At 50.7% G+C, this 23,504-nt stretch overlaps 1 pseudogene; it reads left to right on the forward strand.

Moving 5' to 3' along the window:
- Nucleotides 1-23,504, forward strand: part of LOC119970324 — a 50,984-nt pseudogene that overhangs the window by 24,266 nt on the left and 3,214 nt on the right.

A 23,504-nucleotide genomic window follows, 5' to 3' on the forward strand; every position in this document is an offset into this window, starting at 1 on the left:
ACCAGACCCCGTCATCCAGTCATCAGAGTCGGAGATGGACACACTCGACGAGGCCGCCGCGACACCTCTCCCCGAGGAGGAGGAAGAACAACTTCCAAGGAGATCGTCAAGGAAAAGACGGGCACCTATAAGGTACACCCCGCCCACTTCGGAGAACGACCCGGCGGACGACACAGAGGTGACAGACCCAGACATGAGGAGCAGGAAGAAGCTCAGAGGAATACCAGCTGGCAGGAATTCCTCGGACCTTGGGGGGGAGGGGTGTAATGAACTCCAATTGGCTTTATTGGTGGCCAATTGGAGTATGAGCTCCCTCAATGATAACTCATTGAAGGGGCCCATATGAAAATGAAATGAAAATGAAAATTGCTTATTGTCACGAGTAGGCTTCAATGAAGTTACTGTGAAAAGCCCCTAGTCGCCACATTCCGGCGCCTGTCTGGGGAGGCTGGTACGGGAATCGAACCGTGCTGCTGGCCTGCTTGGTCTGCTTTAAAAGCCAGCGATTTAGCTCAGTGAGCTAAACCAGCCCCTGTGGTCACCTGTGTAGGCTTTGTGATATAATCACCTGTGTCGGCTTTGTGAGCAGTCTTAAGTTGACTGGACTGCTAGCAGCACTGTTTGTAGCTGCTCCTGTAATATTGTTATTGTAAATAAATATTGGTGTGGTGACGGAACTCCTGCCTCCCGTGGATTACTACAGTTACGGTCGCTACTCTCAGCACAGAATGGCTTCAGGTACACTTTCGGGCAGGATTTAGATGAGGAAGATGCTCCCGATTGGCAAGAATTAACGAAAGCGCCCAAAGATACATAGAGGACGCAGGAAATCAAAATCAAACCCCCCACGCTCCAAAAAGAAAAGCAGCCGCAGCACCGACTGCACAGGCAGCACACACCCCCACTCACAATTCGACCCCCATGAATCTGGTTACCACACAACACAGGTCATTGGATCAGGAGGAGCCTGATATCGTTTACACCATCCCACTATCCATAACCCAATTAAGAGACGCTTGCACGAAAATTATTCCATTCCAGCCCACCGCAGACCCGCACAGCTTCTTTGAGGAGGTGCGCCAACAAAAAGTTATGTACGGCCTAGATGAGAGGTAGGAAGCAGAGCTAATAGTTATGAGCCTTAGCCAGTCCGTAAGGTCAGCTTTGCCAGAACCCCAAAATGTAGCAGGAGGAACCCTACAGGAAATGAAAACAGCCATATTAGATGCCATCGGGTATAACAAAGGGGATCCTGTGGAGGGCTTGAACAAATGTATACAGAGGAAAGGGGAACAATCGACTATCTTTGCCGGCCACCTCGGGATACATTTTTTTTTCTTAAATTTAGAGTACCCAATTATTTTTTCCAATTAAGGGGCAATTTAGAGTGGCCAATCCACCTACCCTGCACATCTTTGGGTTGTGGGGGTGAAACCCACGCAGACACGGGGAGAATGTGCAAACTCCACACGGACAGTGACCCAGGGCCGGGATTCAAACCCGGGTCCTCAGCGCCGTAGGCAGCAATGCTAACCACTGTGCCACCGTGCTGCCCTCTGGATACATTTTAAGGCAGTATTTGAGGATTTAAACCGTGCTAACCTAGATGCTGAAGACACTACCAAATAGACCCGCACTTTAGTCTCCCACGCCACAGAAGCAGGTAAAAAGGCTTGCGTCAACTTTGATCCCACAGAACAGGCACACAATGAAGCATGGGTACTGAGACATTTATCTAGAGCATGGGAACAGTAACTGCAGGAACAGATACAACAGAATGGCCAGGAAGCCATCATGCATCCAGTTAGGACTAGTCATGGACCCGCATAGATAAATGAGGGTAGAGGAGAAGTCCAATATCCCAGGGAACCATACCCAAGGGAGCAATACACCAGAGAGCCTGCTCCACCTTACATGCCCTGGGGGTCATGTTACAGCTGTGGGCAGTCAGGACACTTCGCCCGAGATTGCAGGAGACCCCCCACCACCAGCTAGACTAGCACCCAGATATGAAAGAGAACACCACCCACAGCAGCTACAAGGTCCCAGTTGCCCCATGCAAACTGTGAGCGCTTACCCACCACTTCTCATGGCAGGGACACCTCAGCAATGCCACTTCATTTTTGTTTCTCTCCTCCTTCTTCTCCTCTTCAGTCACACTGCACCGACTCCATAAGCTAGTTACACCCCAGGCCAAATGTGATTGCAGCTAACAAAGATATAAAACTGGCCGCCTTGCAATTCGGCTGGTTAATGTAAGCCTCAACCACCACTGGTTACAAGTAAAGAAAAGACTGGTCAAATAAATTGTCCGACCACTCCCCACATCGACCACACGCTGCGAGAGTCTCTGTACTTTAAAAATTTGCATTTCTTGTCTCTCTGTCTCTCAAAAATTGTATTTTTTTTTAAAATGAGGGAGTCACACATGGTGGCAATCATAACGGGTAATTGGAGTAAGGAGACAAAGACTAATAAAATGAGATATTAACCAAAGATAATAACAGAGACTCTGCTTGCACCCCCAGGATTACCCGGAAAACAGAAGACACAGGATGAAGCAAGGACTGCTGACATGTGTTTGGATCATCGCTCGACTTCTGCAACTGCGCGTGCAACGGACTGTTTTAATAAACCCCACACCAGCCCCGAACACTACCACACAACAGGCCCCCACCAGCCCGGACACTACACCACACATAAAGACAGACATCGAAACCCCCAATTGGTGCGAAAACATTGCCAAATAGAGCCCCCATTCATACATGGTAGAGGCCCTTCTAGTAATTTCAATAATCTGCAGTGTCATTCAGACACTCTGTCTCCGTAAATGGTGAGCAAAAGCCTCCCTCTCCCCGATATATACAGTCTGATCCCCCTTCTTTGGGATTCAACAAAATTAACTCATGTAACAATCGCTGCTATAAACAAACCATGTACCTCTTTAACTTTATTAGGAAGAAGTAGAAATGTGATGCTCTTGTTTTAAATTTTGTACTACATATAAGTTCTTTGATATTCACCAGCAGCATGAGAGTAGCTTAGATAGTGTTAGCTAGAGATCAACTGTGCGGATAAATTAGATGTTTTATAGTGACCTGATTTAAAGTAACCGTTAGAGATGAATTAATTTATGAATGTATTAATGGAATATTAGGTAAATGCCCCAAACCATAAGATAGAGTAGAGTAGAACCTTGCCTTGACCAAGGGTGACCGGGCCACCAAGGATGAACAAGGATCGATCGTGTGATCCACTACGTTTTGCGTTCAGGATCAAAAGGACGGAATGTAGCCATCTAAGATGGCCACCTGCAAAAGACCATGGGAATTATGGCCAACCCAGGACTCAGACAGATACACAGCCTATGTGTATCTAAAACACAGGTAACCAGGCCTGATCGAAACCCCCACTCGTTTACATTTTAATGGCCCATTTTCTCAGGACAATAGAACTCCAATCAAGTAATCCGTACAGCAACAGACTGATCGGTGCCACTCCCCTTATTCAGAAAGCACAACTGCCAAGATCAATGACCGCTAAGGACCCGCCCAGCTACCAAGGCACCCGCCCCTTTATTGGCCGAAATCTAAGAGAGTGATCAGCGCCCTGTCAAACTATTGGGTCCAAGGTTAAGGACCGCCCAAAAGAGCGCAAAATCACAGAGGGATAAAAGAGAGCGCAGCCATGTGTTCTGTCTCTCTTGGATCCGGCCTGTGCCACCCAATTGCAGCAGGAACAGCCAGCCAAGTTCAAGACCAACGTTCGCTACCTGACGGATGAGCCCAGCAGAGACAGAGCCACTTTCTTCGAACCAGCCAAGTGAAATCCAGATAAAGGCCTTATCCATTTGCACAGTGCCGGTCGCCCTGAGGCTAAGTATAGGTTATTGTAGCTGATAGGTGTAGTTTAACTCGTAGTAGATATTGTGTTTGCATGTTGAGATAACCATTGTGTATGTAAATATACCATGTTTTGAACTAACTAACTGTTTGTGTGGTCATTTGATCGATATAAGGGAAGGCTTGTGGTTCACCGAGATAAATAAACAGAACAACACTACCACTGAGACTGATGCTCAGATCAAAAATGAACTCCTCGCTCTAGTCTTCACCTGTTAGAAATTTCATAACTTGGAATCATAGAATCATAGAAAACCTACAGTGCAGAAGGAGGCCAATCGATTCTGCACTAACCCTTTGAGAACTCCACCCAACCGCACTCACCTGCCCTATCCCAATAACCCCTTAACCAACATGCACACTGTGGAAGGGAAGTTAATGTAAGGATTAGTTGCCTGCTTAAAGAATACATTAATATCGGGGTTTAGGTGCTTTAGTAAAGTCAGAGAAGGGGGCAAAAGAGGGGGAGGTGTGGCGCTGCTAGTCAAGGACAGTATTACGGTGGCAGAAAGGGTGCAAGATGGGGACTCTTCTTCCGAGGTAGTATGGGCTGAGGTTAGAAACAGGAAAGGAGAGGTCACCCTGCTGGGAGTTTTCTATAGGCCACCTAATAGTTCTAGAGATGTAGAGGAAAGGATGGCGAAGATGATTCTGGAAAAGAGCGAAAGTAACAGGGTAGTTGTTATGGGAGACTTTAACTTTCCTAATATTGACTGGAAAAGATATAGTTCGAGTACATTGGATGGATCGTTCTTTGTACAATGTGTGCAGGAGGGTTTTCTGACACAATATGTTGACAGGCCAACAAGAGGTGAGGCCACTTTGGATTTGGATTTGGGTAATGAACCAGGCCAGGTGTTAGATCTGGAGGTAAGTGAACACTTTGGAGACAGTGACCACAATTCGGTGACCTTTACATTAGTGATGGAAAGGGATAAGTATACCCCGCAGGGCAAGAGTTATAGCTGGGGGAAGGGCAATTATGATGCCATTAGACATGACTTAGGATGTGTAGGTTGGAGAAGTAGGCTGCAAGGGTTGGGCACACTGGATATGTGGAGCTTGTTCAAGGAACAGCTATTGCGTGTTCTTGATCAGTACGTACCAGTCAGACAGGGAGGAAAGGGTAGAGCGAGGGAACCGTGGTTTACCAAAGAAGTGGAATCTCTTGTTAAGAGGAAAAAGGAGGCCTATGTGAAGATGAGGCGTGAAGTTTCAGTTGGGGCGCTTGATAGTTACAGGGAAGCGAGGAAGGATCTAAAGAGAGAGCTAAGACGAGCAAGGAGGGGACATGAGAAGTCTTTGGCAGGTAGGATCAAGGAAAACCCAAAAGCTTTCTATAGGTATGTCAGGAATAAAAGAATGACTAGGGTAAGAGTAGGGCCAGTCAAGGACAGTGGTGGGAAGTTGTGTGTGGAGGCTGAGGAGATAAGCGAGATACTAAATGAATACTTTTTGTCAGTATTCACTCAGGAAAAAGATAATATTGTGGAGGAGAATGCTGAGACCCAGGCTATTAGAATAGATGGCATTGAGGTGAGTAGGGAAGAAGTGTTGGCAATTCTGGACAAGGTGAAAATAGATAAGTCCCCGGGGCCTGATGGGATTTATCCTAGGATTCTCTGGGAAGCCAGGGAAGAGATTGCTGAGCCTTTGGCTTTGATTTTTAGGTCATCATTGGCTACAGGAATAGTGCCAGAGGACTGGAGGATAGCAAATGTGGTCCCTTTGTTCAAGAAGGGGAGTAGAGATAACCCCGGTAACTATAGGCCGGTGAGCCTAACATCTGTGGTGGGTAAAGTCTTGGAGAGGATTATAAAAGATACGATTTATAATCATCTAGATAGGAATAATATGATTAGGGATAGTCAGCATGGTTTTGTGAAGGGTAGGTCATGCCTCACAAACCTTATCGAGTTCTTTGAGAAGGTGACTGAACAGGTGGACGAGGGTAAAGCAGTTGATGTGGTGTATATGGATTTCAGTAAAGCGTTTGATAAGGTTCCCCACGGTCGGCTATTGCAGAAAATACGGAGGCTGGGGATTGAGGGTGATTTAGAGATGTGGATCAGAAATTGGCTAGTTGAAAGAAGACAGAGAGTGGTGGTTGATGGGAAATGTTCAGAATGGAGTTCAGTTACGAGTGGCGTACCACAAGGATCTGTTCTGGGGCCGTTGCTGTTTGTCATTTTTATAAATGACCTAGAGGAGGGAGCAGAAGGATGGGTAAGTAAATTTGCAGACAACACTAAAGTCGGTGGAGTTGTAGACAGTGCGGAAGGATGTTGCAGGTTACAGAGGGACATAGATAAGCTGCAGAGCTGGGCTGAGAGGTGGCAAATGGAGTTTAATGTGGAGAAGTGTGAGGTGATTCACTTTGGAAAGAATAACAGGAATGCGGAATATTTGGCTAATGGTAAAATTCTTGGTAGTGTGGATGAGCAGAGGGATCTCGGTGTCCATGTACATAGATCCCTGAAAGTTGCCACCCAGGTTGATAGGGTTGTGAAGAAGGCCTATGGTGTGATGGCCTTTATTGGTAGAGGGATTGAGTTCCGGAGCCATGAGGTCATGTTGCAGTTGTACAAAACTCTAGTACGGCCGCATTTGGAGTATTGCGTACAGTTCTGGTCGCCCCATTATAGGAAGGACGTAGAAGCTTTGGAACGGGTACAGAGGAGATTTACCAGGATGTTGCCTGGTATGGAGGGAAAATCTTATGAGGAAAGGCTGATGGACTTGAGGTTGTTTTCGTTAGAGAGAAGAAGGTTAAGAGGTGACCTAATAGAGGCATACAAAATGATCAGAGGGTTAGATAGGGTGGACAGCGAGAGCCTTCTCCCGCGGATGGAGGTGGCTATCACGAGGGGACATAGCCTTAAATTGAAGGGTAATAGATATAGGACAGAGGTCAGAGGTGGGTTTTTTACGCAAAGAGTGGTGAGGCCGTGGAATGCCCTACCTGCAACAGTAGTGAACTCGCCAACATTGAGGGCATTTAAAAGTTTATTGGATAAGCATATGGATGATAAGGGCATAGTGTAGGTTAGATGGCCTTTAGTTTTTTTTTCCATGTCGGTGCAACATTGAGGGCCGAAGGGCCTGTACTGCGCTGTATCGTTCTATGTTCTATGTTCTAATTGCTATTAAAGAAAAGGCACTTGCTAAAGCATGATGGGAATGCTTGACTATATATATATTTTTAAAACAATTTTATTGAGGTAGTTTTTGGCATTGTAAACAGTTACAGATTACAGAAATATGCAAACAACAACGGAAAACCAATACTTCAACCAAACCATAGTGCACATACCCGCTCCTCTCCCATAAACACTACCCGCCTATTTATCCCTCCTATTCTACTCTAACCTCCCCCCTACTCCGCCCCCCCCTGCTGACGTTCAATCTCCTGCGAAGAAGTCGATGAATGGTTGCCACCTTCGGGCGAACCCCATTACAGGTCCCCTCAAGGCCAACTTGATTTTTTTGTCCGAAAGCCATAGTTCGGTCTTCGGGGGTTTTGAGTCACTCCATGCCAGCAGTATTCGTCGCCGGGCTATCAGGGAAGCAAAGGCCAGAACATCGGCCTCTTTCTCCTGGACTCCCGAGTTTTCTGAAACCCCGAAAATTGCCACCTCTGGACTCATCACCACCCTTGTTTTCAGTACCCGGGACATGACACCCGCAAATCCCTCCCAGTACCCTCTAAGCTTAGGGCATGCCCAAAACATGTGTACGTGGTTCGCTGGTCCTCCCGCACATCTAGCGCACTTGTCCTCTACCCCAAAGAATTTGCTCATCCGAGCCACCGTCATGTGGGCCCGGTGACGACCATAAACTGAATCAGGCTGAGCCTGGCACATGTTGCGGTTGAGTTTATCCTACTCAGGGCTTCCGCCCATACCCCGTCCTCCATCTCCCCGCTGGGTTCTTCATCCCATTTGAGTTTCAGTTCCTCCTTGTGGGACTCTTCCCCCTTCATGAGCACCTTATAGATATCCGAGACTCTACCCTCTCCTCCTTCTCCTCTAGAGACTATTCTGTCCTGGATCCCTATTGGCGGGAGGAGTGGGAAGGATGAGACCTGTCTGCGTATAAAGTCCCGCACCTGTAAGTACCTAACGTAATTTCCCCTTACCAGCCCAAATTTCTCCTCCAACGCCCTCAAGCTCGCAAAGCTCCTCTCCAGGAACGCCCACCCTCCTCACCCCCGCCCGCCATGTTTGAAACCCACCATCCATGTCCCCGGGGACGAATCGATGGTTATCACATGTTGGAGCCCAGACCGACGCACCCACCTCCCCTATATGTTTCCTCCACTGGCCCCATATCCGCAGGGCCGCCCCCACGACCAGGCTGGTGGAGTACCTGGCCGGCGAAAGCAGTAGGGGAGCCGTGACCAGAGCTGCCAAACTGGTGCCCCTGCACAAAGCCGCTTCCACCCGCTCCCAAATAGACCCCGTACCCACCATCCATTTCCTTATCATGGCTATGTTAGCCGCCCAGTAAGAGTTGATCAGATTCGGCGTCACAAGTCCCCCCTCACTGCGGTTCCTTTCCAGCATCGCCTTCCTCACCCGTGGGGATTTTCCTGCCCAGACAAAGCTCATAATGATTTTGCTGGTCCTTTTGAAGAAGGACCGCAGGATAAAGATCGGGAGGCACTGAAAAATGAACAGGAATCTTGGGAGGATTGTCATCTTTACCGTCTGCACTCTCCCCACAAGTGATAGCGGGAGTGCATCCCATCTCCGAAACTCCCTCTTCATTTGTTCCACCACTCTAGTCAAATTTAACTTATGTAACCTGCCCCAGTCTCATGCCACCTGTATCCCCAAGTACCGGAAACTTTCCCCAACCAGCCAAAATGGCAGCTCCTTCAGCCTATTCTCCTGGCCCCTTGCCTGCGCTACAAACATCTCATTCTTGGTCATATTTAATTTGTACCCTGAAAACCGGCCGAACTTCCACAGTGTTTCCAGTATATTGTCCATCCCGGCCAGTGGGTCCGACACGTACAGGAGCAGGTCGTCCGCATAGAGAGAGACCTTGTGCTCCACCCCCCCTAGTCATTCCCTTCCACCCCTTTGCAGCTCTCAGAGCAATCGCCAACGGTTCTATGGCCAGCACGAACAGCAACGGGGAGAGTGGACATCCCTGACTGGTCCTGCGATGTAGTCTAAAATAATCTGACTGTGGTGAATGTGATTCACACTATATATAGTTGCCAATATCACTCCATGTATATATGTTCGTTACCTACCCATTGTAAGTGCAGTTGCACTATCCAACCACCAGGGGGAGTCGCTCTGGGAGTACACGAGAGTTTGTACTGGGCTCCTCCCTTGGCTCCGACCAGGACTCCTCCCCCTGGGACCGATGTATAAAGATCAGTGCCTTAGAGCCAGCCTGCCAGTTCACCTGAAGTTCAACGACGAATAGGCTGGCTCCTGTTGTAAGTGTATTAAAGCCTCTGTTCAGATCGAACTACACGTGTTCGCTGAATTGATGGTTCCATCAATTTAATACACTTAAGAAGCTGCCGAAGTAAAGAATGGAATCCGCTCTAAAACCAGGACGTCTAGAACTCGATCCGCAGGATGCAGAGGCGAAAGAAACCTTCTGCCACTGGCTGAAATGTTTTAAGGCCTACCTGGCCGAAATCAGCACCGCTGAAACTACGGAGGAACAAAAGCTCAGCCTACTGCACGCGAGGGTAAGCCACAGAATTTCTACACGACTAAATCCAGCCGGTTCCTACACCGCAGCGCTGGTGATTTTGGACAAAATGTATATTAGGCCCATGAACGAGGTCTTTGCCCGCCATGTGTTCACGACTCGCCGATAACGGTCTACTGAAACTTTAGCTGAATTTGCACGCGAGTTGAACAATCTCTCAAATGACTGCAATTACTAGGCCGTAACCGCGGCCGAACATAGGGAGCTTGCTGTGCGGGATGTTTTTGTAGCGGGCCTTCGATCTAGCTATGTACGCCAGAGACTATTAGAAAATGGGGCCCAAGGCTTAGAGACTACCATAGAGGCTGCTATCACAATGGAAGTTTCCTTCCGCAGCCTCAACTCGTTTCCCACGGACCCCGCTAACCCTGCATGGGCCCCCGACCTGAGGACCCCCCCAAGCCTGTGCCGCAAGGCCCCCCAGCTATCGCGCTGCCACAGCCGGTCGCCCTACTGTCCCAGTCAACCACTCAAGCTATCCAGCTGCTCCAGCTAATTACTCAGCTTCCCCAGCCAGCTACTCAGCTCGCCAAACCAGTTATTTAACTGCTCCAGCCTGCCACTATTCAGCTCCCCAAACCAGTTATTCAACTGCTCCAGCCTGCCACTTCTGTGGACAAAGCCAGCACCCGCGACCTGCAGCAGCTGCGGGAAGAAAGGCCACTATGCTAGAGTGTGCCTCGGCAGAAGGGCCCCAGCACTCAACACTCCAACAGTCCAAAAACATCGCCCCCAGCACCAGCAGGCCCGCGGGGCCCGAAACGCTGCGGCCTACGCTCAGGCTCCGCCCCCTCCCGCCACGTGCGATCCATGGGGGCCGCCATCTTGGCAAACCCCCACCATGAGGCCGGCCACGTGCGATTCATGGGGGCCGCCATCTTTTACGCCATCTTCATCACCAACCTCCACGTGCGATCCACGGGCCCTAGCTGCATCCCCAGACTCAAACAGCTCATTGGAGGAGTATGACCCCTCCCGGGCAGTCACCACATGGCCCTCAACTCAGCGCAGTGTTCCTGCATCAAGCTCGCCAGAACGCAGCGGCATCTACTCGACAGGATGCCCGATTGGAAGAATTCGACTCCCCCGGGCATGCACCACGCGGCCCCCAACTCAACGCGGTCACCCTCGACCAATCTCGCCCCAAGCATCTGAGAAATTCGATGGCGGAGGTCCAGATCAACGGGTACAACACGTCGTGCCTCTTCGACTCCGGGAGCACAGAGAGCTTCATACACCCAGAGCTGGTAAGACGCTGTTCCCTCCCTATTTATCCCGTCAACCAAACTATCGCCCTCGCTTCGGGCTCACATTCCATCCAAATCCAAGGCCGCACTACAGCAACGCTAACGATTCGAGGCGCTAGCTATTCCAAATTTAAACTGTATGTCTTGCCCGACCTCTGCGCGCCACTCCTCTTAGGCTTGGATTTCCAATGTAACCTCAAGAGTCTCACCCTCAGCTTCGGCGGGCCCCTGCCCCCACTCACTATCTGCAGCCTCGCCACGCTGCGCATCGCCCCCCCTCCTCTCTTCGCCAACCTCACCCCGGATTGCAAACCGGTAGCCACCCGCAGCAGGCGGTACAGCCTGCATGATAGGGTATTTATCAGAACGGAGGTCCGAAGGCTGCTCAGTGAGGGGATCATAAAGGCCAGTAACAGTCCCTGGAGAGCTCAGGTGGTGGTCGCCAAGACCGGGGAAAAATTCTGCATGGTCGTCGATTATAGCCAGACCATCAATCGCTTTACTCTCCTAGACGCGTATCCCCTCCCCAGGATTGCAGACATGGTAAACCAGATTGCCCAATATCGGGTATTTTCCACGGTGGATCTGAAGTCTGCATACCACCAGCTCCCAATCCGCCCGGAGGACCGCCACGACACGGCGTTCGAGGCCGAAGGCCGCCTCTTCCATTTCCTCCGGGTTCCCTTTGGCGTCACTAACGGGGTTTCGGTGTTCCAACGAGCAATGGACCGAATGGTAGACCAGTACGGGCTGCGGGCAACGTTTCCGTATCTGGATAATGTTACCATCTGCGGCCATGACCAGCAGGACCACGACGCCAACCTCCACCGTTTTCTCCAGACAGCCCAAAAATTAAACCTTACATATAACAAGGAGAAATGCGTGTTCCGCACAAACAGACTAGCCATCCTCGGCTACGTCGTGGAGAACGGAGTCCTGGGCCCAGACCCGGACCGCATGCGCCCCCTCTTAGAACTCCCCCTCCCCCATGGCCCCAAGCCCTCAAACGGTGCTTGGGGCTCTTTTCGTACTACACCCAGTGGGTCCCCCAATATGCGGACAAAGCCCACCCACTCTTCAAGGCCACACTATTTCCCCTGTCTGCTGAGGCGCGCCAGGCTTTCGGCTGCATCAGGGACGACACCGCCAAAGCAGCCATGCGGGCGGTGGATGAATCCATTCCCTTTCAGGTTGAGAGCGACGCCTCAGAGGTAGCGCTAGCAACCACTTTAAACCAAGCAGGGCGGCCCGTTGCATTTTTCTCCCGTACCCTATCCACTTCAGAACTCCGACACTCCTCAGTCGAGAAGGAAGCACAAGCCATCGTGGAGGCTATCCGACACTGAAGGCACTACCACGCAGGTAGGAGGTTCACCCTCATTACCAACCAACGGTCGGTCGCCTTCATGTCCGACAACTCGCAAAGGGGCAACATTAATAATGACAAAATTCTTTGGTGGAGGATTGAACTCTCCACCTACAATTACGATATCAAATATCGACCGGGGAAGCTCAACGAGCCCTCGGATGCCCTATTCCACGGGACATGCGCCAGCGCGCAAATCAGCCGCCTAAAAGCTATCCACGATGACCTCTGCCACCCAGGGGTCACCCGGCTCGCCCACTACATCAGAGCCCAAAACCTGCCTTTCTCTAACGAGGAGGTAAAAGCGGTCACCAGGGACTGCCCGATCTGTGCGAAGTGCAAACCGCACTTCTATAGACCAGACAGGGCCCACCTGGTCAAGGCTTCTAGGCCCTTTGAACACCTTGCGATCGATTTCAAAGAGCCACTCCCCTCCACTAACAAAAACATTTACTTCTTTACATTATTGACGAGTTCTCCCGATTCCCCTTCGCCATCCCGTGCCCCGATATGACCTCCCACACAGTCATTAGGGCCCTGCATAGTGTCTTCACCCTGTTCGGTTTCCCTAGCTACGTGCACACCGACCGGGGTGCGTCCTTTATGAGTGACGAGCTGCGTCAGTACCTGCTCGACAAGGGCATCGCCTCGAGCAGGACTACCAGTTACAACCCCAGGGGGAACGGACAGGTGGAGAGGGAGAACGCGACGGTCTGGAAGACCGTCCTACTGACCCTCAGGTCCAGCTCCAAGTTTCCCAATGACAGGAAGTCCTCCCTGACGCGCGCCACGCAATTAGATCCCTCCTGTGTACAGCTACCAACCAAACCCCCCACGAGCGGCTCTTCATTTTTTCCAGGGGCACTACCACAGGGGTCTCACTTCCGGAGTGGCTGAGGACACCAGGCCCGGTTCTCCTAAGGAAGCACGTCAGGGCGCACAAGCCCGACCCCATTGTTGAAAAGGTGCGCCTGCTTCATTCCAACCCACAGTACACATTTGTTGAGTTCCCGGACGGTCGCCAGGACACAGTATCCCTCCGGGACCTGGCACCCGCTGGATCCAGCCTCCCATCTACCCCCACCGAAGAACTCCTTTCCCCATTCCCTATGTGGCCGCCCCCTTGCGCCCCCGATTCTGCGAGCTCACCCCGCCAGTCCTGAGCGCCAGCACCAGCCCGCCCCCCGCGCCCCCAGTCTCCATTCGACCAGGAGGTGTATGAGGCTCGGACAAGACTCGCCCCGGAGCCGGCAACCGTACCCCAGACCTCGACGCCCGCCTAGCCACCGCAAGAGGCTGCAACCCCGCTGGTCCGCAGATCAAAACGGCAATTCGTCCACCGGACAGACTGACCCTTTGAGCCATCACCCCCGCCGGACTTGATTTTCTTTAACAGGGGGTGAATGTGGTGAATGTGATTCGCACTATGTATAGTTGCCAATATCACTCCATGTATGTATGTTCGTTATCTACCCATTGTAAGTGCAGTTGCACTATCCGACCACCAGGGGGAGTCGCTCTGGGAGTACACGAGAGTTTGTACTGGGCTCCTCCCTTGGCTCCGCCCAGGACTCCTCCCCCTGGGACTGATGTATAAAGATCAGTGCCTTAGAGCCAGCCTGCCAGTTCACCTGAAGTTCAACGACGAATAGGCTGGCTCCTGTTGTAAGTGTATTAAAGCCTCTGTTCAGATCCAACTACACGTGTTCGCTGAATTGATGGTTCCATCACTGACGTCGTTCTGTTCGTCCTTACGCTAGCTTTTGGGGCCTGGTACAATAGTCTGACCCAATTAACCAGTTCCTCCCCGAACCCAAACTGTCCGAGTACCTCCCACAAATAGTCCCACTCCACCCGGTCAAAGGCCTTCTCAGCATCCATTGCCACCACTACCTCCAACTCCTTGCCCGTCGGGGGCATCATAATCACATTAAACAATCTTCTCAAGTTGGCTACCAGCTGTCTGCCTTTAACAAACCCTGTTTGGTCGTCCCCAGTTACCTCCGGTACACAGTCCTCAATTCTAATCGCCAGGACCTTGGCCAGGAGCTTGGAGTCCACATTAATCAGGGAGATTGGCCTGTATGACACACAGGATTGCGGGTCCTTGTCCAGCTTTAATATCAGCGAGATGGTGGCCTGCGACATCGTCGGAGGTAGGGTCCCTCTGTCCCTCGCCCCATTAAAAACCCTGGTCAGCACCGGCCCCACTATCTCCGAGAACTTTTTGTAGAACTCTACCAGGTATCCATCCGGTCCCGGGGCTTTACCCGACTGCATGGCTTTAGGCCCCCCAGTACCTCCTCCGCTCTAATCGGGGCCCCCAGCCCATGCACTAGTCCCCTGCCCACTTTTGGGAAGGTTAGTCCATCCAGGAACCGTTTCATCTCCTCCGGCTCCTCCGGGGGTTCTGAAGTGTAGAGCTTACTATAAAAGTCCCGAAATACCTTATTCAGTCCTGGCGGGTCCTCCACTCTGCTCCCCTTCCCGTCCACCACCCTACTTATTTCCCTGGCCGCCTCCCTCCTCCTGAGTTGCTGCGGCAGCAATCTGTTAGCCTTCTCCCCATGCTCATACACCACTCCCCTTGCCTTCCTAAGTTGTTCCACGGCTTTACTCATGGATAGCATTCCCAGTTCCGCCTGTAATCTCCGTCTCTCCCTGAGTAGGTCCTCCCCCGGGGACCCCGCATGCTCCTTGTCTATCCGATACATTTCCCTAACCAATCTATCCACTTCTGCTCTGTCCGTCCTATCCCTGTGAGCCCGAATTGAGATCAGCTCCCCCCTCACTACTGCCTTCAGCGCCTCCCACAGGGTCGCTGCTGAAACCTCCCCTGTATCGTTTATCTGCAGGTAATTTTGCATACACTTCCGCAACCTCTCACATATCCCCTCCTCCGACAGCAATTCTACGTCTAACCTCCATTGTGGGCGTTGGTAATTCTCCCAGCAGACGTGCAGGTCCACCCAATGTGGGGCATGGTCCGAAATAGTGATCGCCGAGTATTCTGTATTTTTTACCTCCCTTACACAGTCCCTGCTCATGATAAAGAAATGGATCCTAGAGCATACTCCGTGGACATGTGAGTAAAACGAGTAGCCCCTTCCCATCGGCCCCCCCGATCTGACCTACTGGAGCAGTCACACTAAAATGGGAAAGATCAAACGCGATGGGGACATCAAACAGCAAAGTGAAGCTGCTCCAGGTGTAATACAGTTCCAGCTGTGTAAACAGATAAGTGTTAACACACGTCCCTTTCTGAGCATTAATAAAGTAACAACGCAGTAACACAGTACCTGTATAACACCTACCCAAAACAAACATTAAAACCCACAACCAAAAACTTTAATCCCCATTGCTTACCAACCACCTTTATGTGACAGTAAAGGCTCCAAAAAACAAAAAGAGCATGACAAAAGGTAAAAAAAAAGCGAGAAGGGGATCTCCACCCCCCCCCCCCCCCCCCCGCACACCCCGTAGGCAAAAGCTGCCAAAAATACAACATAAGGCACCTTTAAAGCAGTAAACAGTCGACCATCAGTCCAGACACAGTAGGCATCCCCCCAGACAATAACTCTCGGACTCTAGTTTGACTCTAATGGGTCCTTTTTGCAGGACCAGCCCCTGATCCTTCGCGAAGTCCATCGCTTCTTCGGGCTCGGAGAAGTAGTGGTGTTGGCCCTGATGCGTAACCCAAAGACGGGCCGGGAAGAGCAGACCAAACTTCACGTGCTTTTTAAACAAAACCTCCTTAACTTGTTTAAAGGCTGCTCGCCGCCTGGCCACCTCCAGGCTTAGGTCCTGATAGATGCGAAGAACACTGTTATTCCACATGCTGCTCCTAGCGATCTTTGTCCACTGCAACACCCGCTCCTTATCCGTGAACCTGTGGAGCCTGATCACCATCGGACGGGGGGACCCCCCGGATGCATCTGTCTCGCCTGTACTCTATGTGCCCCCTCCAGCTCCGGCGGTTGCGGAAAGGCGACAACCCCCATCAGCTGCAGTAGCAGGTCAGCCACAAACGCTGTGGCATCAGCTCCCTCAGCCCCCTCCGGGAGGCCGATGATCCTCAGATTTTGTCTGTGGGCTCTATTTTCCAGCTCCTCTACTCTGTCCAGCAGTCTCCTCTGCCTCTCCTTCAACCCGTCGACTTCTAGCGCTGCAACCGTCTGCGTGTCCGCCTGCTCCTCCACCGCATCCCCCAGCTCCTTAACTTTTTTGTCCTGGGCATCCAATCTCTGGTTCAATTGATCCACTGCCTTCTGAAATGGGTCCAAGTTGTCCCACTTCAAATCTTCAAAACTGCTCTTGATCACCTGCAGCATGTTTTCCAGCGCTAGCTGGATCGCCGGGTCCGAGGACCATGGGTCCGCCACCTTTGCTCCCGGGTCAGCTCCCACTGCACTTTGCCTTTGTCGTTTTCTATCCCGTTTTCGCTGCTTTTTGCTCTCCTGCGGTTCCATGCAGCTCTGCCCGTTACTCAGCCCCTCCGTGGCCGTCTTCCCGGCGCTCAGCAGTCCCGAAAAAAAACGGAGAACCAGGTCCACAACTCCCGGCAGAGTGCTGTGGAATGGCAATTAGCCATTGCAGCCTCTCCACGATATCGTGCTAATAAATTCCTGAAACAAAGCTCGAAGCCTCTATCTATCATTATTTCCATGACACACACCTTTGGACTTCACATATACTTATACATGTATGCTTCATATATACTTCATATATGGTCATCCTGCAACTGTTGAGATGGATCATCAGCTACTCATAACTATCTTAAAAAAACCTTTTCACACAGCGTCTGCATGGCTACAACACTACAAACTCAGCATTGTCTAAAAACATGGTAAGGAGCTGTACTTGGCCAATGCCCACTCCAGAACCTTCTTATCAACCACAGATTGTGAGGGAGACCGTGATGGAGACATAGACATTAAGGCAATAGGTGTTGTCCTCTCGTCGAATTTAGGAACTCAAACAGGCCTTACACATGAACATCACATGCACAATGTCATTTGAGGGGCTGGTCAGATCACCAAGAGAACTTCCCCATGAGGTCCATAGATTCTTCACCATCAGAGATGAATTAACTGTACAGGGGGGCTGGCTTAGCACAGGGCTAAATAGCTGGCTTTTAAAGCAGACCAAGGCAGGCCAGCAGCGCGGGTTCAATTCCCGTACCAGCCTCCCCGAACAGGCGGAATGTGGTGATGAGGGCCTTTTCACAGTAACTTCATTTAAAGCCTACTTATGACAATAAGTGATTTTCATTTCATTTCAGATGGATAATACTGTGTGGCCAGCAATTCATCATCCCTACTGCCCCCCCGAGGTACTGCACATAACAACTGCACTAAAGGCACCCTGGGTTGGAAGCAACCAGATACAGGACCAAGGAATCACTAGACATTGCTCACCAATTAATCTCCGTTGAATTTCACAACTGAGCACACACTTGGGGCACACCAGGACCATGATTCCGCCTGCCAAGGCTCTGCTGCAGCCCAAACCTGAAACCAACGTGAATGATGCCCTCCTTCCACTCAGATTGAGAAGCAAATGCACTATGATGGAGGTGCCCACAGACTCTGCCCTCTAACACCTGGTCAAACAGTCAGGATCCAGGCCACATGGCCATGACCAGTGGGTGGTGGTGGACAGTAATCTTCACAACTGAATAGTTATGTGGTAACCTCAGGCGGTTCCCCAGTATGTATGCAATCACCATCACCTTCTGCAAGTGGTAGAACTAGCATCAATAGATAACACAGCATGTGATGATGTGGCTACAAAAGAGATCATGTGGCGGGAGCATGGTATTTATCCGGGAGCGCAGGAGTTACTCCCAGGAGCACAGGCAGAATACAAGTGTTGAATATAGCTTTTGAGCTCAGGGATAAACTACCTTTGTTAGAACCCCTTTGTCAGGAAAATAAAGGTAGTTTTAAGGGATTTATATTTGTAATGGTGAATATTAGAAATGAGGTAACATTTAAGTGTGTTTAATTTAATATTTCTGCACCTAGAAAGATAAAACCTATAGTTATATTCATGCTGGACAAAGTTGTTTGTATGTGGTTGGTTTCAATTCTTTTTTTTTAAATTTAGAGTACCCAATTAATTTTTTCCAATTAAGGGGCAATTTAGAGTGGCCAATCCACCTAGCCAGCATATCTTTGGGTTGTGGGGGCGAAACTCACGCAAACACGGGGAGAATGAGCAAATTCCACACGGACAGTAACCCAGAGTCGGGACCGAACCTGGGATCTCGACACCGTGAGGCAGCAGGGCTAACCCACTGTGCCACCGTGCTGCCCAGTTTCAATTCTAACTGTGATTCTATTGTACTTAGAGAGGGCTACAGCATGAAGAGTAAATAAACCAGCAGTGGTTGCTTAGCAACTGGGGCCTTGTATGTCAAAGAAGCTTTCACGTTTTAGTTTAGCTAATTTGAATCAGCTAAAGGTTAGATATGGGACTTTTGGACCACTGGAGGTTAGATGTGGGACTTTTAGCTGATGAAGGGGTGTGCTGAGGAAATGTATTCAGAACTACCTGCAGGTCAACGACACGGGGGAAATTTCAGCAGCGGTGGTCTGAGAAGCACTGAAGGCGGTGGTCAGAGGGGAGCTGACCTCGATACGGGCCCATAGGGAGAAGGTGGACAGGGCAGAGACGGACCGACTGGTAAAGGAGATCGATAGGAGGTATACGGAGACCCCAGAGGTAGGGCTTTTAAGGAAACGGCGGAGGCTACAGGCGGAGTTCGGCTTGTTACCACAAGGAGGGCGGTGGAGCATCTGAGAAAGGCGAGGCGGGGTGATCTATGAGTATGGACAGAATGCTTGCACAGCAGCTTAGAAAGAGGGAGGCAGCCAGGGAGATAGGGAAAGTAAATGATGGAGATGGGAACCTGGTTGGAGATTCAGCAGGGGTGAATAAGGCATTTCTACAGTAGGCTGTATAGGTCGGAACTACGGGGCTGGAAGGGATGAGGCACTTCTTGGAGGGGCTGAACTTCCCAAAGGTGGATGGGGAGTTAGTAGAAGGGCTGTGGGCCCCGATCGGGTTGGAAGAGATAGTGGCGATCGCCCAGCAGGATCTGCCTTCGGGCGATCAATGAGGCGAAGGCTACGATATCTGCCTCCGCTCCCGTTTCCAACCCTGGCTGGTCCGACACCCCGAATATGGCCTCCCGGAGACCCGGGTCCAGTTTCACGCAGCACAGTAGCATTGTGGATAGCGCAATTGCTTCACAGCTCCAGGGTCCCAGGTTCGATTCCGGCTTGGGTCACTGTCTGTGCGGAGTCTGCACATCCTCCCCGTGTGTGCGTGGGTTTCCTCCGGGTGCTCTGGTTTCCTCCCACAGTCCAAAGATGTGCAGGTTAGGTGGATTGGCCATGATAAATTGCCCTTAGTGTCCAAAATTGCCCTTAGTGTTGGGTGGGGTTACTGGGTTATGGGGATAGGGTGGAGGTGTTGACCTTGGGTAGGGTGCTCTTTCCAAGAGCCGGTGCAGACTCGATGGGCCGAATGGCCTCCTTCTGCACTGCAAATTCTATGATAATCACTTTGGAAATTACCCTAAAAACCTCCAGTCCTCCCCTAGCTTGGGACAGGACCAAAACATATGAACGTGATTAGCGGCCCCCCACCCCCCGCAATGCTCACACACATCTTCTACTCCTTCAAAGAATCGGCTCATCCTCAGTTCACAAATCTTGGTCCATGGAGTGGGTAGCGGGTGGCTTCAGTAGCCAGGGCACCCGGCCATGGCTGCCGGTATGGATGCATGGGATGGGGTTAGTGTTGCCTACTCTCCCTGGCCGCCCTGAGGATGTTGTGCACTTTCTTCTGGCACTGCTGGCCAGTCCAGACTGTGTTGCACACGGCGATGATGAGCTCTTCCACCTGCACAAGTCCCGGCGAACTGCGGCGGCTGGCAGTCTCCTTCCCACCCCGGGGTATAGGGTCGCCCTCCTCTCCTCCGTGGCGTCCAGCAACGTCTCCAGTTCAGTGTCGGCAAATATCGGTGCCATTCCCCTTGCTGCCATCTTGTTGGCTGGGGTGGCGAGTGTGGGGAGTGAAGTGTGTATATGCGGCTGCAGCTTGTTAGCCTCCTGGGTGTCAATCCCAAACCTGGTGAATCCCGCACCATTTCTCAATGGAATCAATTGAGTTTCACGTGGCGCCGGTGCTAGCCCCATATTGATCGGTGAATTGATCTCGGTGCGGCGCCAGGTTTGCTGTCGTAGTACTCCGCTAATTCTGCCCCAGAGTCAACACTTAGTCTCAGGGACGGAGAATCTGGCTGACGGTATTTTGAGCCAGCGTTCCATTCTTGGATCTTCCCATCCAGTTATAACACCAACTGGGATTGTAACACTTTGGTTGGTGTTGGTGATTTAAGGAGCTCACATCATTCGACACACAATTTAGCAATTTAAATTGATGTTGAGCTCCGACAGCAATGTTCAGATGCTGAGGTCACTTTATAAGACAAGGACATAATTCTAACTGCACATTCTAATTCTGAACTTCAATTAAAGAATTGTCAGGCGCCTAAGAGCTGCAGCTGTCCCCGAAGGGACTTCCACTGTATGTTTGTGACTGAGGTGAGCTGAGGATTTATGTAAATGTTGTGTATATACCGCAGGAGTCCTGCAGGTGGTGCTAGTTACAACTGATCAGGAGAGATTGGAATGGGCTGAGCATCTGAACTCCGCTGACTGCATAATATCACTTTCTATTAGTTATTGCATTAATACTAGTACAGTGTTGATTCAGTGAGCGCTTGGTGCTTTCACCCTAATGGTAAATCATTTCTGGATCTTTCTTAAGATCTTGATATTCTTCTTAAAGTATGATGACTCCAACTGAGGACTAATCAGTGTTTTAATTTGATGTGATTAGATTTGATCTATTGTCACATGTACCGAAATACAGTGAAAAATATTTTTCTGCGGCCAAGGGAACATACACAGTACGTACATCGTAGACAAAAAAAAATAATCGGCAGAGCATATTGACAAATGGTACATTGATTGGCTACAGTGCGAAACAAGGGCCCAAACAAAGCAAATACATGAGCAAGAGCAGCATAGGGCGTCGTGAATAGTGTTCTTACAGGGAACAGATCAGTGCAAGGGGGAGTCTTTTCTTTTGAACGCATTTTATTCAAACTTGTATCAAAGTAGATAACAGCAAATAAACATCCCGGGAAACATTCTTCCCAACAATCAACTGTACAGTTTGTACAGATTTTCCTCCCTTTTCATCCCATCCCCCCCCCCCCCCCCCCCCCCCCCCCTGCGACGAACAGCTCCTCAAACACGGTCACAAACATCCCCCACCTTTTCTCAAGCTCCCCCTGCTGAGCCCCTTAACTCATACTTTATCTTCTCTAACCGCAGGAAGTCATACAGGTCACCCAACCATGCTGCTTACCCTTGGTGGCGATGCCGACCGCCACTCCAGCAAAATGATCAATCAGAGAGGCAAAGGCCATGACATCCCCTCCATGATCTCCGGCTTCTCTAAAACCCCAAATATCACCACCGAAGGGTCCGGGTCCACTCCCTCCTCCACTATCCTGGCTAACACTCCCGCCCAGAATCTTCCCAATTTTTCACCACCCCAAAACATGATTCGCTGGCCCTCGCCCACACCTCTCACACTCATCTGCTATCCCCTGAAAGAACCCACTCATTCTCACCCGAGTTATATGCACCCTGTCCATCACCTGAAACTGTATCAGGCTCATCCTTGCACAAGAGGAGATCCCGTTTACCCTTCGCAGTGCCTCACTCCATACTCCCCAATTGATCTCCATTCCCAACTCCGCTTCCCATTTCTCCTTGATCTTCATCACCCGCTCGCCTCCCTGCTCCCACAGCCACTTATATATATCCCCAATTCTTCCCTCCCATTCCATACACAGAAGCAGCAGTCGCTCCAGCAGGGTGTATCCCGGCAATCTAGGGAACCCCCTCCAGACCTTTTGTGCAAAGTCCCTAACCTGCAGATACCTGAACTCACTACCCCTCGGTAGCTCTACCCTCTCCCTTAGCTCCTCCAGACTGGCGAACCCTTCCTCCAAATAAAAATCCCGTGGACTGCACCACTAGGTTCCCTGAATACCTACGCGGAGCCATTGGCAATGCCGCCGTCACCATAGCCCTCAAACTAGACCCCTTACAATATTCCCCCTCCATCCTAACCCATTCTACCCCTCCTCCTTCCCACCACCGCCGCACTTTTGTCCACATTCGCCGCCCAATGATAATGAAGCAGGTTTGGCAACGCCTCTGCCTCTGTAGCAGGGTCCACTCCACCCTCGGCACCTTCCCCGCCCATACAAAATCCACCGGATCGAGGGAGAGTCGTTGAGGGGTCAAGTAGCTGTGGGGAAGAAGCTGTCCCTATGTCTGGATGTGCGGGTCTTCAGAATTCTGTATCTTCTGCTTGATGGAAGGTTCTGGAAGAAGCAAAGGCTTGGGTGGGAGGGGTCTCTGATAATGCTGTCTGCCTTTCTGAGGCAGCGGGAGGTGTAGACAGAATCAATGTGAGGGTGGCAAACTTGTGTGATGCATTGGGCTGAGTTCACCACACTCTGCAGTTTCTTGCGATCTTGGACCAAGCAGTTGCCATACCAAGTTGTGATGCAGCCGGATAGGATGCTCTCTATCGCACATCTGTAGAAGGTTGTGAGAGTCGATGCAGCCATGCCAAATTTCTTTAGCTTCTGTAGGAAGTAGAGATGTTGTTGGGCTTTCTTGACTGTTCCATCAATGTGGGTGGACCAGGACAGACAGTTGGTGATGGTGACCCCCAGGAACTTAAAGCTATCGATCATCTCCACTTCGGAGCCATTGATGTGGATGGGAGGGGGGGGGGGGGGGGGGGGGGGGGTTGCTGTCATGCTGCACTTCCTGAGCTCGATGATCAGTTCCTTGGTCTTTCAGGTTTGAAATGTTTCGAGCTCTATAGACAGAATTTAATGGGGTGTAGCTGTGGTCTCACCCAACACCATGTTGCTTCTCTCTGGCCTAAAGCAATTACCAGTTAATCAGGCATTTATCTAGACAGTGTGGGACCTCTCTTACATAGAACTATGGAATTCCTATAGTGCAAAAGGAGGCCATTTGGCCCATCAAGTCTAAACCGACCCTCTGAAAGAGCAGCCAACCTAGGCCCACTCCACTGCCTTACGATATATTCTTCGCAGCCTTCAACACGTCATCGATGAAG

This window comes from Scyliorhinus canicula, chromosome 1, assembly GCF_902713615.1.
Source record: "Scyliorhinus canicula chromosome 1, sScyCan1.1, whole genome shotgun sequence".
NCBI classification, from domain to species: domain Eukaryota; kingdom Metazoa; phylum Chordata; class Chondrichthyes; order Carcharhiniformes; family Scyliorhinidae; genus Scyliorhinus; species Scyliorhinus canicula.